The sequence below is a fragment of the Lissotriton vulgaris genome, chromosome 11 (assembly GCF_964263255.1).
Source record: "Lissotriton vulgaris chromosome 11, aLisVul1.2, whole genome shotgun sequence".
Lineage (NCBI taxonomy): Eukaryota > Metazoa > Chordata > Amphibia > Caudata > Salamandridae > Lissotriton > Lissotriton vulgaris.
Window position 1 is genome coordinate 95,385,084 of NC_141699.1, and position 8,869 is coordinate 95,393,952.

Here is an 8,869-nt window from a genome sequence, read left to right on the forward strand (position 1 = left end):
TCGCGGGGGAGTGAGTTCCAAAGGCGTGCAGCTTGGACCGAGAAACGTCTTCCTCCTGATCAGGCTTTCTTGAATCTGGGGGTGATGATGAAATTTTCTGTGTCCGACCGGAGGGATCTTGTAGCTTTATAGGGAGTAATGAGTTTACTAAGGACTGGGGGGCCTTGATTTTGCAGTAATTTATGGGCTAGGCATAAGGCCTTGAATTTGACTCGCTCCCTTATGGGGAGCCAATGGAGGAGTTTGAGAGCAGGTTTAGCGGAAGTTCTGGCAGGGGTATTTGTGATAATCCGGGCAGCGGTATTCTGAATTCTCTGAAGCTTGTTGAAGGTCGCTTCAGGAGCGCCTAGATAAATCACATTGCTGTAATCAAGCCTCGATATTATTAGGCCTTGGATTAGCAATTTTTGGGAGTTGAAGGGTAAGAGGGGCAGGACTTTCCTCAGAGATTTCAGGAGCCCGAAGCAGGTCCCGGCTGTTGTGCGAGTCGTTCATTTGTTTTAAGTCTCTTCTTTGTATTCTGGTACTTTTAGTCCCATTCATCTGATTGTGAGTATAAGTAACAGATTTAAAAAAAAAACTGGACTGGTGTCAATTTCCAAATAAAAAGTGCAAACAACCAAAGTTTTGAAACTTAAAAAGGAAAAAAAATACTGAATTGCGAACAAAATTTGAAAGTGTAAAAACCCAAAACAAAAGGTAATATCATATCATATTAATCTTTATTTCTGCAATATATGCCATAAAAGACAAGCATACAATCATAAACATTTGTCATTTCATTAAAAAACATTAAAAACGGTATTCAGTTTCAGCTGTCCAGGATCTGTATAACAGAATATACCAAGCAGTCAGTAGCCTTTACAGAAATCAATTGGATAGATTTCATTACAAAGTGCGTGTGCATTAACAATTTTGAATAGTGTTTAACACAGTGTACAAAGGTAATTAAATGAGGAAACGTGACTGTTAGTACAAACTCTAAAACTTACACTTAATCTACAGCTAAGATTAACTATTTTGTTATGGTTAGGAGTTTGCTTGACCCTCTTGGTTAGGCTTCGAGATGGATTGAGCTAGAGGTGAGGTATGGAATAGATGGGGTTTTGATAATGGTTACTGTTTCGGTTAAAGATATGGTGACTGTTTGGATTAGGTTTAAGGATGGGTGAATAAAGAAGTCTGCAAAAGGGGCGGGTGTTTTTAGTAAACGTTAGGGTACATAAAAGCAAGGGGGAAGTGGTAGCGTCGGCATTATGGTTAGGATCAGTCTCTTACTGATCTTGTAGGTTTGAGGGGAAGCTTTGTCCAAACTAATAGATCTCGCTTTTGAGACTATTGGCTCGGCCAATGGTTTTACCAATGCTGTGCAGCATGGCTAAAAAAGCATATGATGCAACCACCAGCTTCATTTTGTAGGTGTCTACCTACAAAATAGCTCTGATGCTTTTTTTTCTTGTTTATCGATCGAAGGAAAAAGAGCACATTGTGTTTGTGGCTTTTTTGTGTTTTTTTGTGTGTTTTTTTATTTTTATTTTGTTTTATAAACTGGGTGGGGGAAACAACGCGGGAAACACCGGTGCGGCAGAGAAAAGCAAATGGTAAGAACATAAAGAGAAAAGCAAACGGGCGAGAGGGAGCGACGTGTAGCTTAGTGTAGAACCAACCAAGGGCTAGAGAAGCACATATACAAAAAAGAGCAACATGGAGCAGGAAGGTAAGCACACCAAGGAGACAACTAGAAAACCTGAATGATTGTGGCGTGCTTAAGACAAGAAAAAGTTGTTTCCTGAAAGTGAGCAATGGAAGGACACCAGTAAATATGAAATACTCGAGGGAAGGGAGAGATGGAAGATAAGAGAAGGCACACCATAACTTAGAAACAGGCAAATGAGTGACAGTAAAACCAACCAGTGGTAAGCAATGAGCAGGCTGCAAACCTCGTTGTTCAGCCCACAATATGTCCCTCGCAACCAATTGCACGCACATATGGCAGAGATGCAGGCCCAAATGTATGACGAAACATTTAGCAAGTTCCTAATGGCTACTTTTTGTGACCACAACTAAGAGTTCTCAAATGCAATGTACAACCGTGTCTCAGACACTGTTTGTGATTCCCAGTAGGCCACTGGTTTACTCCAGTGTTGCCCTTCTTTGCTGCCTCCTAATTGGTCCACGCAGCAGATGCATCCCTTCCATTCCTAGCTGTGGAGCATTGACCAAGCACAGATTCATCCCACTTGATTAGTGCCAGTCTGCTGTGATGCAGGTGCTATTTCTCCCTCCCGTTCTCCCTGCCCTCTTTGCTAAGGCATATATTTTTTGCTTTCACATTATAACAACTTTTTTTTGTGATCCATTTTTGATGATTTTCAGGTGCCGCCCACTGACTTAAACACTGATTGTTTGCAGCTGGCCCTACCCCCTCGAAATTTTCCAACAGTTGTGCTCCCAGTTGAATCTCCATCCCCATAGATCACCTATCTGGCCCTGTTGCGATCGGTCCAAATAGAAGCGCTATGTATGCGTAAATTCAGTCTCTGCCTTTATATAAAGGCTGCCAAAGGCGCGTTCCATTCTTTCCGTCTACTTCGGTTTGTTGAGAGACTCCGGGGAGTATGGTTTGTCCCGTAGGCATATCTAAATTTGTTTGGAGACCGTGTTTTGAACGTGGTGTTTAACAAATGTAGCTTGTTTGCTTAAGTGATTCTGTCTAAAATGTTGTGTACCTACGGGTACTAAAGTTGTGGCTGGCAAGTGTGTATTTTACATTTGTGGGCGCACTGTGCTTGAGTTGACCAACCTGAGATTACGCGTGCCTATAATATCCACTCTTAGACATATGGGTCATTTTACAACTTGCGATGAAGACTGGGCATTGCTTGGTAGAAGCATTGTGTTGCTTGTAGGGACAGTTTTGGACAGATTATTCCTTTGTTGCGTAGCACAATGTATCAAAGCATTAGTGTATTTTTTGTTAAAAGGTGGGTGTTTTGGTTGGTAAGGGGCATTCCTTGTGAAATCACCTGCATTTTAGCTTTTCACTCCTATTCACGTGCGTTGTCAACACGCCTCCTTAGACTTCAGAGAGGTTACCTGCTTATCAAACTTTAATTTTAAAAAATGCTAATTTTCCATTTTCCTTAATAGTAAAACTTATTTATAGTTTGTATTTTTTTACTCCACCGCTTGACCAGTATGAAGAGGCGCTGTACCAAAGGGAGGAAACGTGAATTAAAAACAATTTATTGGAATAATTGTCCCTAAAGTTAGATCCACTGGAAGTGAGTGACTTAATACCACGTGGAATTTAAAATACATACTCGTCGAGTATTGACCTTTGCCTCTGATCCCCGTTTTCTAATCTTTGACCCATTTCTTAGTTGTCTGCATGATTACGCATATTGTAGTTGGTGATCTATTATCTTCATAAAAATGTTTCATTTAAAGCTCCAAAGCAGATCTTTCACCCGGTATTTGACATACCTACCGCTCTGTAGTCTGTCATCTGTCAGTTTTTTCCTTTCCCATAATCTTATTGTTTCAGGTGATTGGCAATTCCACAGGTGATCACTGGGCCTGTTAAAGTATGTGGGTGCAGGGAGAGTGGCTTCTAAGTCCTTGAGCTGGGTGCAGGGAGAGTGGCTTCTAAGTCCTTGAGCGGAGTGCAGTGGGTGCAGGGAGAGTGGCTTCTAAGTCCTTGAGCGGAGTGCAGTGGGTGCAGGGAGAGTGGCTTCTAAGTCCTTGAGCGGAGTGCAGTGGGTGCAGGGAGAGTGGCTTCTAAGTCCTTGAGCGGAGTGCAGTGGGTGCAGGGAGAGTGGCTTCTAAGTCCTTGAGCGGAGTGCAGTGGGTGCAGGGAGAGTGGCTTCTAAGTCCTTGAGCGGAGTGCAGTGGGTGCAGGGAGAGTGGCTTCTAAGTCCTTGAGCGGAGTGCAGTGGGTGCAGGGAGGGTGGCTTCGAAGTCCTTGAGCGGAGTGCAGTGGGTGCAGGGAGAGTGGCTTCTAAGTCCTTGAGCGGAGTGCAGTGGGTGCAGGGAGAGTGGCTTCTAAGTCCTTGAGCGGAGTGCAGTGGGTGCAGGGAGAGTGGCTTCTAAGTCCTTGAGCGGAGTGCAGTGGGTGCAGGGAGGGTGGCTTCGAAGTCCTTGAGCGGAGTGCAGTGGGTGCAGGGAGAGTGGCTTCTAAGTCCTTGAGCGGAGTGCAGTGGGTGCAGGGAGGGTGGCTTCGAAGTCCTTGAGCGGAGTGCAGTGGGTGCAGGGAGAGTGGCTTCTAAGTCCTTGAGCGGAGTGCAGTGGGTGCAGGGAGAGTGGCTTCTAAGTCCTTGAGCGGAGTGCAGTGGGTGCAGGGAGAGTGGCTTCTAAGTCCTTGAGCGGAGTGCAGTGGGTGCAGGGAGAGTGGCTTCTAAGTCCTTGAGCGGAGTGCAGTGGGTGCAGGGAGGGTGGCTTCGAAGTCCTTGAGCGGAGTGCAGTGGGTGCAGGGAGAGTGGCTTCTAAGTCCTTGAGCGGAGTGCAGTGGGTGCAGGGAGAGTGGCTTCTAAGTCCTTGAGCGGAGTGCAGTGGGTGCAGGGAGAGTGGCTTCTAAGTCCTTGAGCGGAGTGCAGTGGGTGCAGGGAGGGTGGCTTCGAAGTCCTTGAGCGGAGTGCAGTGGGTGCAGGGAGAGTGGCTTCTAAGTCCTTGAGCGGAGTGCAGTGGGTGCAGGGAGGGTGGCTTCGAAGTCCTTGAGCGGAGTGCAGTGGGTGCAGGGAGAGTGGCTTCTAAGTCCTTGAGCGGAGTGCAGTAGGTGTCTTTAGTTTCCGTTCCCTTAATCTCGTGTTACTCTGGGTGTTGCATTGTGTAGAGCCTCCATTTCTTGGCCTGTGCTGGTTATCCAGTACCACGGTGTTTAATTTTGGGAGGCAGAATGATTCCGAGTGCCAAGTCTTCGGTGCCCGCTGCTCCCATTGGCTGGTTCTATCCTCGATCGCAGGAACACTAGTTAATGCCTCTTACTGTTAGCAGAGTCCTGGAGGATAAAGCTGTTAATGCTATACATTTAAACTGTCAATCTTTGTGCTCCACGTGAGTTCATATTGCTCGTGCTTTCAACCTTTTCTTAACTAAATCTCAATGTGTTTGATCGCTTACTGTTTCAGCTGATGCAAATAAGCGCTCCTGAATGGGATAAACAATACTGTGCAAACACCATGGATTGCGCTGATTTTGTTTATTTAGATAAGAACAGTGAGTAGCCTCCTAGGCAAATGTAGTCTTGGATGACAAACTGTTTACAGCAAAGCTTCGAAACAGAGAATATTACTATTTAAATTTCGAATAAACTATGTAATGTAAACATACCTGAACGTCTCTTGTGTGAACGTTAACTGGGACACAATTTGGATAATTCTTAAAGATAGCATTTCCTTGCACTTCCCTCCATTTTCTCATTCTCTCAGCCTTTCAGAAGTTCATCTTTTACCACCAAGAAACCCACAAAATGTTTGTTCGCCTGAAACTCAAGTTGCAGACTTCGCGATTCCTTTGGTACTGCCGTCCCTTGGCTGATACTTTACACTTGACAGACCGGTTAATTGGGATATAGTTTTATATTCTAATAATCTTTTCTATGAAATGGTTGTGGTATTAGACTGAGCCACTCCAAATATATTTCCAAAATTATATGACCTGAAAAATGTTACAGCACTGAAGAGTACTCTTGGCTTTACCCTGTCCTTTATCTAGGTCTGAACTGTAATAACCTCTTTTCTAGTCTTATCAAGTATTTTAGGCTAATCTAGGGTTAACATGTATGTCACCATCTAGAGTGTTTAGGAGAGTGGCTCTTGACAGGTTATCCCCCACTTTTTGTCTGATGTAATTTCGAAGTAAAAGTGCACCGGTTCCCTGCTAATCAGGTCCCCAGTGCCAGATCTCTTTCCCAAAAACTGTACCACGATTGGCACAATTTCAGTTACCCCTATAAGTCTCTAATAAATGGGTAGCCCTGGTACCTAGGGTATGGGTACTGAAGAGGGTCCTCTGGGGCTGCCACACTGATTGTCCCACCCTAGGGACCCCTCACCATGTCAAAGCAATCTGCAATTGCTGGCTGTGTGTCTGGGTATAGGAAAATCCGAAGAGTCGACATGTCACATAGCCCTGCGTTCCCAGCCTCCCCTGCACAGCATAAGATGTAGGTTAGTCACCCCCCTACTGCAGACCTTTAGTCCCCACTCGGCCTACACCACCCCTAGTGCTGGGCAGGCAATGTGAACCCCTCTCCTGAAGTAACACCGTCTTGGAATGACACAGAAACATCCATTCATAAAGTGGTAACTAGAGTGTGTAGACACCCTAAAAGTAAGTAGCCCTATGGCTACTACCTGTCTCCCCTTGGAACACCTATAAATTCAGTATTTAAGTGGCAACCCGATATCCGAACCTCAGATTCGGCAGACAAGAGAAGACCGGGACAAAGAAGAACCACTGCTTGAGAACTCGAGCCCTGCTGCAGAAGGAAAAGGCCACAAACTCTGCCTGCTGCTCCTAGGGCTCGACAATCGCTACTGCTGTGTCGTACTGAAAGTACTCCTAGAACCCCAGAGTACCTCCAGCCTTCAAGAAATCACTGTGATGTTCCCTTTGAGGGAAGGTATCACTCCCTGGAGGCACCGATCCAGTGAAGGCCGGTTTGTTGACTTGATGATGTCCCATTTATCGAATCTATAATGTAGACCCAAAAGTCCCAGTCTTTGGGTAAACCACAGTGGTGTAGCTTTGGTGAGGATCTTTGCCCAGCCTAAACGAGAGTTTGCCTGGTGCCATATTGCCACTGTGTGGGACCAAAATATTGTCCTTTCCGAGCCTTAGAGTACAGTGCCCCAGGTATCCTGCTCTTCCCATTTGGTGCTTGTCCACCATATAAGCTGGATCAATCAGGGATCGATTGATCCAATAATTCACCACCATGAGCTGCGATGCCCAAAAATAAAGTTGAAGGTCTGGGAGTGCAATGCCTCCATCGTACCACCTCTTGGTTAACTTGTTCATGGCTAAATGAGGGGATCCGCCATCCCATAGTAGCGTCTGGATTTCACTCTCCACCCCTGAGAAGTATGCGTCTGGGACCCTGTGAGGAAAGGCCCGGAGGATATAGAGACATCGAGGAAGGGCCAACATCTTGAAAAGGGCTGCTCGACCCACCAGGGACAGCGGCAGAGATTGCCAGTATTTAACATCAGCACGCAGTCGAGCCGTGGGGCAGCAAGATTGCGATCTTAGAAGAGTTGGGGGTCTGGGGTTCTAAAAATCCCCAAGTAGCAAAAGCCCTCCTTAGTGACCTACACCATGCAGCTCGGTGGGAGCTGGGGAACCTGGCCCTTGAGGACGAACAGTATCGATTTGTGGCATAGCCGGAGTATTTCCCAAAGTTTGTGAATATATTTGACACCCAAGTAGAGATCTGTAGGGGGAGGCGAAATAGAGTAAAATGAGGTCGGCATATAGCGATATTTGATCATAATGCCCCTCTGCCCACTTCAGCCCTCTCGCCATGACTTCTCGTCTGACCCAGGAGGCCAGCGGCTCCAGTATCAAAGTGAAAATTGGGTGGGAGAGAGGTCAGCCCTGTCTAGTGCCTCATTTTAATGGGAAAATTTGGGATGTAATGTAATGATGATACTTGTAAAGCGCACTGTTACCCCATCTCGGGGTGTCCTGGCGCTGAAGACCGCTGGGGAACCCGTCCTGGCTTTCCCTGTGAGATGGTCCCTTCTGGGTATCTCCAAGGTGAAACCAGGCATCCCCGGTGTCTGTGGGGGGCCGTTGTAGAGATGAGGCAAGCTTAATGCCCAGAGTTGCCGAGTGTGATCCCTGGTTAGAGTAGGCACCGATGCGAGAATTATCGAGTCCGTTGACCCTGGTCCACAACCCTGCTGCGTTGGGAATTGAACCCTGGTCCCAGGCCGTTCTCTGCTTCCGGGTCCGCCGCCTCTAACCAGTGAGCCACACCACTCCACTGGGATGTATAATTATTTACTCGGACATGCCCTTGGATATCTGTATACAATAGTCTCACCCAGCCCATAAATTTCGGACCAAAGCCCAAATGCCGCAAAACTTCGAACAAATACAGTCATTCGATAGTCCAACACCATTGAGGCACCCAGGGATAGTACCACTGCGTCTTCCTCAAACTCTCGGTGCGCGAGCACACCGTGGAGACGTCTGATATTGAGTGCTGTGCTTCTCCCTGGCAGAAAGCCAGATTGATGTGGGTGGACTAACGATGAGATGACCGTGACTAGGCGCAAGGCTAGTACTTTCGCTAGGATCTATGTTTTTGCGTTAATGAAAGAGATGGGGCGGTAGGAGCTGCAATCGTCAGTGGGTTTCCCCAGCTGTCTGATCACTACGATAGATGCTAGTCGCTGGTCTTCTGGTAGGAACCCCTTCTCATAGCACTTGTTAAACATGGCCCACAAATACAGCACCACCTGGGTAGCCACCACTTTGAGGAATTCTATGGGGATCATGTTAGGCCCCATTACATTTCCCGATGTCAGATCCGCGTCTAATGCTTCCCTATCGCTATCGGAGAGCGCCAGTAGGTCACTATCAGTGAGGAGAAGGCCTGAATCCTCTGTAGTGTATGTGGTGGATGAGGTGTAAATTTGTTCCAGGTGGTCTGCGAAAGCAGCGGCGATGTCTGTCAGGTGTGTGATCTGCTACCCGTCGCGAAGAGGTAACCTGGGCACCCATCTCTCACTTTGTTCCCTCTTCTCCAGTTTCGCCAATAGTTTACCAGCTCTGTCCCCCAATTCGTACAGTCACTGTGTAGTGTGGAGGAGTATTTCTAGACCTTCATTAGTTCGCCAACCAAGATCTATATTCCTCTTGC

The 8,869-nt window shown here is 46.7% G+C and overlaps 1 non-coding gene across 1 annotated transcript; it reads left to right on the forward strand.

Annotated features, from left to right (window-relative positions):
- Positions 1–4,833: 4,833 nt before the first annotated feature.
- LOC147679027 (small nucleolar RNA SNORA57) lies at positions 4,834–4,968 on the forward strand. Its single transcript, XR_015301969.1, has one exon. It is a non-coding gene; the product is annotated as a small nucleolar RNA SNORA57 (small nucleolar RNA).
- Positions 4,969–8,869: the final 3,901 nt, after the last annotated feature.